Raw genomic sequence first — 10,112 nt, forward strand, 5'->3', positions numbered from 1 at the left:
ACAGCAAATTGCCCTGAGTGGGGTAGGGGAGGTTGAAGCTAACACCTGGGCTGGCCCCAGCAGCCTTACCTGGGGTCCTGGGAGCTTCTCCAGGCGGCAGCAGTGGTGATCTGGGCATGTGAAGCATGGCTGTGGCCGGCCAGGCTCCAGTTTCAGGTGCTGCACACTGCAGCCATGTGCGCTGCCCCACCTGAAACTGTTTGTTTTTTTAAATTACCAGGATTTTCCAGTATCTAACTGTGGGTCTGCACTGCAAATATGCAGTGCAAAGAACCTTTCCATGTGTGCCACATGAGTTTTGCAGTGCCTCTAAAGCAGGAGTGGGCAAAATGGCAGATACAGTCGGCAGCCAGACTTCATTTCCCAGCAGCCTCTGCCCACGTGGCTGTGACTGGTTTCCATGGAGACCCTAGTAGCGCCATCGCTGTGAAAGTGTGGGGCCAGGATTTGCATGGAAACCGGCCCCAGCAGCGCTGGCAGGGCATGTGGTTGGGTAGGGAGCTGCTCTGGGGCCAGGATCTTGCAGTCATGACAGCATGGTCCAGCACTGGGGCAGAGCCATGATCCGCTGCCTGTATGCCTCTGCCCAGGAAATGTGGACAGTGGATCACAGCTCTGCCTTGACTCTAGACCACACTGTCACCACCACAAGATCCCAGCCCTGGAGCAGCTCCCCGCCCAGCTGTACACCCTGGCGGCATTGTTGGAGCCAATCTCCATGGAAAACCTGGCCCTGCAATGTCACAGCCTCACTGCTCCGGGAGTCTCCATGGAAATCAGCTGCAGTGACGGAGGCAGGGTCTGCTGGGAAATGAAGTCTGCTGCAAGCCAGACTGTGCCCACCCTTGCTCTAACCTTTGAGGTGCTACAAAGTGCATGCGACTCATCTGGACATGCTCAAACAGTAAAGTTCCCACCCCTGGATTGATGGTATTCAATAAAAATCCTGCTATTGGACTTGTGTTTCCATGTTCCAGTTATTTCAATATTCTGGAATGGAGACTGTCCAAGTGGGCCCACATGTTTTGCTTCCTTCTCAGAAATAGGTACGCTACCACTATCCTCAGACACTTGGCTTTGAGCAATCAAAACCCAGAGTTATTGCATATTTTCATTATGATGCATGTATAATGTCTGGTATTGAACTCAGTTGAAATTTTCTGTGCATCCAAATGCACAAGATTCTGTAGCACAGAATCTAACAAAGTAATAACAAAAGTAGAGGTATAAAGAAGAGAGGTATAAATCCTGTAGCAGCTTTTCTAAAACCACTTGCTTTACCGGTATCAGAGCAGTGACTGAAAAGTAAACAGAACCTCAACTTGTGCAACACCTTGCACTGCTTCCCTTCCTTCCACACCACATGTATAAACTGTGCCACTCTGTATCTATTCAAAAGAGCTTTGCGTATTTAAAAACATTAAGATAGAAACTTGTGACCGGAGGCAGAAGACAACAGCAGGCTACCCTGAAACCCTTGGGCTACCTGTCTGGGTTTTTTCATGTAAAAATGGAGATGACTGATCAGGTGGCAGACAAGGCTATTGATCATTTACAGACTCACAAATGCTTCTGCGATGAGAGTCTTTAATAGTTAATAGTCAGTCACAGTAACTCTCACTTTGTGCCAATACAAAATGCAGGGGTGGTGGAAAATGAGAACCACAAGAGCCACAATTTCAGTCTTTAGTGCTTTATGCAATGCTACAAAAACCCAGGCCCTCTTCTATGATGCTCAAGGCAACGGTTCACTTTCAATGTACAGTATGAGATTTTACAATCCTGTGTGACCTACTAGGACTTTTCTCTCTCTCTTTCTCTTCCCCCGCTCCCCATCTCCAATCTATGACCTGCTAGTTAAACACAAACTAAGGGCTGAAAAAAGAAAACATTTGCAGAAAAGTAAGGCAGACTACACATTAAGTTTTTTTGTTTGTTTAGTTCAATACTAGTAAGCATGGAAAATCATTTAACTTACTGTTTAAGCATTTGACATTATTAGTGTATGGATCTTTTTTTTTGGTTTGCTCAGATATTTTTTGAACTGGCACCTGCAAAATTTGCGCATTTAGGATGAAATTTTCATCCATGCACAAAGCCTCTGCACGACTTAGGTCACATATGGAGAAATGATACAGTGGAAAGACTTCTAGTTGGTTCTCTGCACAGACGTGAGCTTCACCATCAGGGCCAGCCTGTTCTATACTGCAAAACCTGCAGCCACAGGGAGCCCTGCAGCTAAGGGGCCCCCTGCATCCAGCCACTTGCCACCCCTCCGGCTTCATGTCTTGCCACTTGCCACCCCTCCGGCTTCACATATGGCCACTAACCATCCCCACTCCCCCAGAAGACAGCTAGCCCATGCTGGGAACGTTGCCTCCTGGGATGCTGGAGGACTTCAAATTGGTCTGTTTCTCTTAGTGGAGGAACCAGAAGTTAAGGCAACTTGAGCTAGGTAGCACAATTCAAAGATAATCCTTGCCCAAATTGGCAAATATATGACATCAACCTCTTCCCTCTTGTCCAGGTAATACGTCACCTGGTCATAGAAGGAAATGAGATTGGTTAAGCAAGACCTACCCGCAACAAACCCGTCTTGTCTATCCCTCAGAATGTTGCCTTCTGTTAGCCTATCAAGAATGGTTTCTTTGATAATTTTTTCCAAAATCTTCCCAGGGATTGAGATCAAACTGATTGACCTGTAGTTTCCTGGGTCTTCTTTCCTCCCTTTCCTGAAGATGGGCACCCCACTGGCCCTCTTCCAGTCTTCACATACTTCACCCGAATGCCACGACTTCTCGAACATCCTCACTAGTTGCTGCGCTATGATGTCTGCCAGTTCCTTTAGCACTCTTGGGTGCAACTTATCTGGACTAGCTGATTATTTTTAATATTGTACACTACAGGTTATTTCAAGGTTATTTTTAAAATTGCGGCACCTAATTGCCAAACTGGATCACTGCTCAATAATTCATTGCAAAGATGATAAAGACAGACAACCCAGAACCCTCTGCTCACTATTCGTTCAAAACAAAAGATTCTGTTGGAGAATATATTTATAATTGAAATCATTCCCTGTGAAGAAATGCCTGAAGCTTCCTTACTTTATGTGCAATGTGGTGGTGGTTTTTTCTACTAACTACGCCTTTGCAAGAGCAGAGAACTTCCCTTAAATGGCTATAGCATGCTTCCTGAAGAAAGCTAAGATTGGGGCCGCCTTGTTTACACAGAACAGTTATTGCAGAATCAGCTATTCCAGAATAGCTCCACCTGTGGACACACCTTTCTAAAATAAAAATCACTACATTATAAAATATTTATTCCACTCATAAAGTTTAGCGCAAGTAAAAGTGGCAGAATCTGGCCATTTTAAAGTACAGACCTTGTTGCCATACTGTCCAGTTCACTATGCAAAGTAATCGAAGAATACAAAAAGAAACATACAAACACACAATTCAAAGGAAAACAATGAGGTTATTTGTTTCATTCTACTGTAAACACACATAATAATGTAGATAGTGAAAGAGACTTCTTGCAATTTAGGAGCCACCCACTGTACATAAAACCCCATAAAAGTGGACTATAGTAGGTCGCACAAGGCAGAATTTGTCCTCGTACACCTCTACATGGACTACACTGAATTTGGATCAGAAAACAATTGAATAACAAGCAATAATAAGCAATTGGTTTAGGAAGAGCCTAGAACTGAAGTAGTACTGGAATAGCAATTTGCCCACAGCAAGTTACCAAGTTCCTAAAGCAAGGAGTGAATTACGGCTCACAGAGCACAGTGCATTCCCTGGGATGCTTCTAGGGTTGCTCAGCAATGCGCTGTCCTTGGGACACGAAAGTCAGTGGGCTAGATTATATAAGACTACCTTTGACATAAGGTTCTATTGAGCAAGCAATGTGGATGAATGGAGGAGTGAAAGAAACTAGGCAGCTCTTAGAAAATGCCTAAAACAGACCTCACACGTTGTTCTTTTTTTCTGAGCATTTTTTTTTACCTTTACTGAAGGTCAGTTTCAGCACTCCAAGGCAGAATTCATTCTCTAAAGTTACAGTAAGCCTGTATGAGCATGAAAGTTACCAGAACAAGACTCGTTTAATTTAAGTCGAGAAGGAATCAAGAAGCAAAGCATTTTTATGCAGAGAGAAAAGTTTCAGAACTCTGCCAACCTCGTGTTCCTCACTCTGGCAGACCTCCTCTTAGAGAAAACGGTGCCCAGATTTCACAGAGTAGTCATAATAAAATTTGTTTTCCAATCTGTCAAACTAGCTGCTAAGTATGCTGTTTTGAATGGATTCAATGTCTTGCATTTGAAAGCTTGTCTAACTCTATCCCAGCTATACTGTTGGTCCAATAAAAGTTATATCACCCTAAGAAATCCTTACTTCTCTCAGAGACATGTTTCTGTCTTTGCAGATAATTCAGTCCTTCCATGACAACATTTAATTACTTGAGAACCAGACTGGAAGTTATGGACATATAGCAAAACAGCTAGTTGCATTAATTATATATACAGTTAATTTATAAATATATATGAAATGAGTAGACTGCTGTAAATATGAGGCCAGACTTCTGGTTGATATAATCCAGAACAACCTCAGAGTTATCTGGCACAAAACAGCTTCTAATAAGCACATTCCGGTGATAACAGATTCAGAGATACCTGGGCATAGGAAATGCAGATCATTGTTAACACGAGTATGAAATGTGCGCATAAAAAATAGTAGGGATATTTTTGCCTTCTGTCAATCAGGTTGCTTTACTTTTGTTTTGATGAGACCTGGATAATCTTAAGCAGCAAAGGTCTTACTCTGTTGACAGCCCCAGATGCTAGCAAAGGGGTAGAGGAAGAGAAAGCTACTTAAAAAGTTTGCCTTTTTAATAGGAATGATAAACAGTATGAATCTCAACTGAAGGTTTGTGAGGTATATTGTTTAGCTACTGGGTTTCAATTAACGTGTTATTTTAGGCAGATCAACACTGACCATTTATGTTACACAAACATTATCATTATAAGGAGTCATTTCCAAATGCTTACAAGCTTTGCCAGGCAACTTTTAACTTTTTGAGCTGAAACATAGTGTGCTTCTTCGCTCAGTGTGAGTTCAAAGTTCACTGGGTATTTTGGCCATTACTGAGAATGACAGGCGATGGGAGGACCCCCTCACTGCTACATTTAAAAAAAACCCCCAAAACTCCAGCACATCAGAAAACTTCAGTGATATTCTTGAAAAGCCTGCCGTTTTTCTTTAGGTAAATAAACATAGATTTGGGAGCCTAATTTGAGAAATTCAAGTTTGCAAATGTTGGCCCAAACACCTAAGCAATCCTGAGACACAACTGCCCTGTCCAGCATAATAAAGCAGCTAAGTCTATCATTCTAGAAGCTGACAAAATATGCTGACTGTGCATCAGCCTTGTTATTTACAGTAGAATGCCAGCATATGGCTGCCCCCCACCAAGCTTCAATTAATTACTAAATGTTGCTTAGTTTCCTTGACTTGTATTTCTAAATGATTTTAAAAGATGCCTAGTAAAGCTGAAGTTGGAGTATGAGTTTATATATAAATAAGCAAAGAAAGACAGTTGTACATGAATATATATTAGCATTAAATCTCAGAGAAAGGCCATAATAAGTGCACTTAGAAATAAATGTACTTCAGAGCAGAAGCCAACTCAAGAAAGAAACATTGTTTGTGCCATTAGTGCATACGCAGCAACACGTACAACGTTCTTCTCTTTCTTGAGCAGGTTTTTGTTCTGAAGTACCTTCCTCTCTAAATTCACTTGTGGTCTTTCCGTGAGGGCTAATGATAATTTGGTCTCATCTGAGCCTTGCAGTAATAAATGTTGACAGCCCCAGATGCTAGGTCCTTGGTGAGAGCATCTGTTTGTTTATTCAGGATTAAGTTAAACTACTTAGCCTCTAGGACAGTAAATCCACCTCTCCTATAGACCTTCTTAAGTGTACTAAACAGAATAATGAAAAAACATATATTGCTGAGCGTTCAATTAGGAGTTAGATTCTTAAAGATTTATTAAGCTTTTATATTTAATTTACTTCTGGGGCGGGGGGTAGAAATAAAACTCACAGAGTCCCAAAAATTAAATACTAATCAATCCATTATGGAGTCTGAAAAGAAAAAATAAAAGGACTGCGAGGTAAGGCTGCTCTTTGTCCTGAATTTGCCACATCATGACTTGATGTTGCAGCAGTCTCAGATCCTTCATTCCTTCTCCAGCTGGAGCTGTGGTGAAATATGTTGTTCAATTTGGTTTCAGGTATTTAAAGAGTGGACTAGAAAGCTTTAATTGATGTTTTCTCACTTCCGTTGATTTACACCGAATCCCCGATCTATTTTCATATTATGGTTTGAAGATTTTAAAACAACTCCCTTTTTTGTTAATGAAAATGTTTAATTCCTAATGCTGTAATATATGGCAAGAGACTCAGTGATCATACTTCTAAACATAATTCCTCCTCCTTTCTACACTCATCTCGTAACTAGGGACCTACTTAATTCACGATTTTGCAGAAACAATGAAATTCATGACTGTCGGCAAAATCAACTTAAAAAAAAAAAACCTTCATAAAAATAAAATGCTGGCTCCCCCGTGGCAGCCACCCCTTCTTCCCTCCAACTCTGCCCTTCCCTCTTGCTCCCGCCACATCCCCAGGACCTCTTCACCAATCAGCGGTGAGGGGCTGGGCCACTGAGAAATACCTGTGAAATGGGATCTTAGTGCCACAAAAATTCCTCTGTCTCATCAACAATTAAGTAGGTCCCTATTCATAACACTGTTGCTATATATTGGCAACATATACTCACACACCATACTAGGACCCTAAGCTGCCAGCTGTCAATACATAGCAAGATAATGCAATACCTATTAAGGAGCTGGACAGTAAAATACATTCTTGAAGAGGGAACTTTAAAGTCTTCTACTAGACCTTGCAAATGATAGTTATAGATTGAAAAGTGAGACTAAAAATGGCAGCATGAGCTTCTATTTGGTCTCTCAAGAGACTTCCAATTCAAGTTTTCTCATTTTATAAGACTAATGAAGCCAATTTCTCTGTAAGAGCCACTGCTGATAAGTACAACTGGAAATTGATTGCCAAGTTCTGTTCTCCTTGGTTTGTACATCATCATCATATTGGTGACGGCCATGATCTGGCATAAGCCTCCATATGGACACACGGTGGCTACAGAGGCTGTTCTGAAATTGGGCCTTTAGTTATTAACTGATGGTAGAAATTCAGAAAAGAATCCTGCTTGCTAGTTCAGATGCACTGCTTCTGCAGAGCCAGCAGGGACAAAACTTGCAAGCATATGCAAGAGTTGGCAGGATTGGAGTCCAGCTGATCCAAAACTGAGAGAAAAAAACTGCAGTTCAAGGGCAGTCAATAAGGCTGACCACTCATGTCTAAAAGTTACACATGAATATACACACACTGAGAGCTTGAGGGCTTAGGCTGAAATTTTTAAACATGACTGGGGGTTCTCCACACAACTTCCATCACAGGCAGCTCAGAAATATAGACATATGTGTTTGGAGTGTGCACCGCTATATGCAGGAGTGGATCCAGAAGCAAAAACCCTTCCCTCCCCAACCTATCACTTCTGCTTTCTCGGTGGTCCTGGGGGTGAGGAAAGCTCTAGAGTTGCTTCTGCTTGCCGCCACTGGACAGCATGACAGCTGGGCTCAGCTGGGGATGGGGAAAGTGGCAACATCACAGTGGGAAAGTAGTTTCTCCTTTCCTGCCCTGTCCCCCAGAAGCAGGCATGGGCAGGGGGAACCCCTGCACATCCCTGCTGCCGCTGTCCAGTCCCCATCCCCAGCTAAGCCCAGCCCCTAGCTGCGGTGGGCAGAAATGGCTTTTGAGTTTCACCTACCCCCAGGACAGAGGGGGAAACAACAGTGGCAGATAGGGAAGGGACCAAAGGCAGGGGGGAAACACTAAGGAGAATGGAGGGGGGATTTTCACATGGTTGAGGGACTTTAAGAAGTCCTTGGAAGCTCCCAGGTCACCCATGCCTAGGAAATGGGGGAGGTGCAGAAGGAGACTAGGAGCAGGGAGGTCCCTTTGGGAAATCCTGGATCTGCCCCTGGCTATATGTGTGTGTGTTTATTAAAACAGGAAACAAAAGGTACGACTGTATGACAGACACAACCATGCTAATATTGAGCCAGTCAGTACAAGTACTATCACTAAGAAAGATGCATCCACATGGTCAAACCAATCAACCAGAGTACGTACCAGCTGACTGCCCCTAAGTCTGTGCCACCATGTTGTCACGATCATCAGTCCCTGTGTTAGCAGGGTAGTCAGGAAGTGGGACCAGGAGAAGCAGAAGTAGCAGCCCACCTCAGACCCAGGCTAGGCCATTCCAGCCTGCTCCTGGCTGGCTTCAAGCATAGCTATAGACTCAGAAATCTGCTAACAGTAACACCTGACTGCTTCTGCTGTTTCAGCATGGACACACATGGTGGCTTCCATGTTCCTAAAGTTCATTCCAGGCTATAGTTTTTTCAGGCTTGAGTTCTGGTAATCGGAGCATTTGCTGCTGTTTGCATGAATGAAACAATGTCTATCACTCAAAAAGACTTGAGGCATTAAGTCTTTGGTATAAAATCATCAGACTGGCAATAGGTCCTAGTGTACAAGGCAGATCCTGACCCATCATCGCTTTCATCTTCTCATGTGGGGTGTGTCAGCCCCACAAACGAAGAGGTGACTGAAGATTACCCCTTCCCTGCCAAATGCAACCAAAGCGCCAGCTTCACAGGTCAGATCTAATGGCTCTGTGGCCTGGATCCAGCCCCCAAGCCATTGGTTGCTGATTCCTGTTATAAGTTTCATTTCTGTGGCTGAAGATCCTTCTAGAGAGCTTTAACCAGGAAAGTCCCACCTCAAGCATGCTGGGGAGATGCAACCTAGATTGCCTGTTCAGCTCTCAGACGGTCCTAGGCCAGAACTATTCAGAAAGGAACTGTAGACAGGAGCTCACAGGCACAGGCAGAAACCTGAGTTTTTCCAGGTGAAAACACCACAAGTGGCATCCCAGCCCTCCTTGAAGACAGGGCTCTGAAACAGGGAAGGATAGAGGAACCTATTGAGGTACCACTGCTGGGTGACACTGTGGATTCAGAAGTATGACAGTGTGGTGCTACCTGTGCAGGATGTGGCACAGCATTTCCCCAGCAAGTTCACAAAACAAAAATTATTTTAGGAAAAACATGAAATTTGGTAGCATAACTGACAAGTCCTAATAGGAATAAACTATTCTACTTTGTTTCTATACATAAAGAGCATTTGGCTTTTAAATTTCAAAAGAGGTAACAGCATCTGAAACACGAAATAGGTTGCAATCTCTGTAAACCAGGATGGTTGTTAGAAAGTTATCGGATTGGCAACAAAGGAGACTATTGTTCAGTGTAAAATCACCTCACACTAGCACTGCACTTGACACTGCTTCCCATTCCAAAGAGACACTGAGGCAATATTTTTATCCATTTATATGGCTTGCTATGAGAGAATGAGGGAAGAGACAAACATACAGGAAAAGCAGTTTTTGGAAGTTTTAAAGATTGGAACATGCACTGGACTTACATAACCAGGTGGGAAATTCTCAAATAGCTAAACTACAGCTCCAAATTTACAGTAAATATCCAGGAAAAAAGAGAATGAGAGCATATTTTTTCTTATAAATAATACATTTAATTACATCCGCCCAACAACACTGTGCGATAACATGGAAACATTTACAATCACAACCCAAAGCCTGAACTTCAGCAAACGACTAGAACAAGTTGTATTCAGATGCAGTGTAAATTGAAAATGCTCAGAAATTCATTACTGTTTGTTGGCTCTTGTGTTTAGAAGTGCAAAGTACTGGAAGAGTCAGAAGCAGCTTTCATTATCCAACACACCAAGTTATTTTGGAATTTCAGTAATTAATTTTTCTGGTCCTATTTTTAACAGTAAAAACATTACTTTAAATATGCACATTTACAGGTAACCTCACTGACACTGTTTTGTGGCTTTTCTACTTTTTGTTAATACATTATACACTTATAAAACCCTATGAATTTCTGG

The 10,112-nt window shown here is 42.6% G+C and overlaps 1 protein-coding gene and 1 long non-coding RNA gene across 7 annotated transcripts in view; both read right to left on the minus strand.

Moving 5' to 3' along the window:
* Window positions 1-10,112, minus strand: part of FARP1 (FERM, ARH/RhoGEF and pleckstrin domain protein 1) — a 330,803-nt gene that overhangs the window by 177,580 nt on the left and 143,111 nt on the right. The gene's annotated exons all lie outside the window — the stretch shown is intronic.
* Window positions 5,189-10,112, minus strand: part of LOC109306380 — a 14,482-nt gene continuing 9,558 nt past the window's right edge. The window contains exon 3 of the long non-coding RNA XR_002099965.1: window positions 5,189-5,205. This is a non-coding gene — a long non-coding RNA (uncharacterized LOC109306380). The remainder of the gene's footprint in view (window positions 5,206-10,112) is intronic.

This window comes from Crocodylus porosus, unplaced genomic scaffold (genome assembly GCF_001723895.1).
Source record: "Crocodylus porosus isolate Cpor-Errol unplaced genomic scaffold, CroPor_comp1, whole genome shotgun sequence".
NCBI classification, from domain to species: Eukaryota; Metazoa; Chordata; order Crocodylia; family Crocodylidae; genus Crocodylus; species Crocodylus porosus.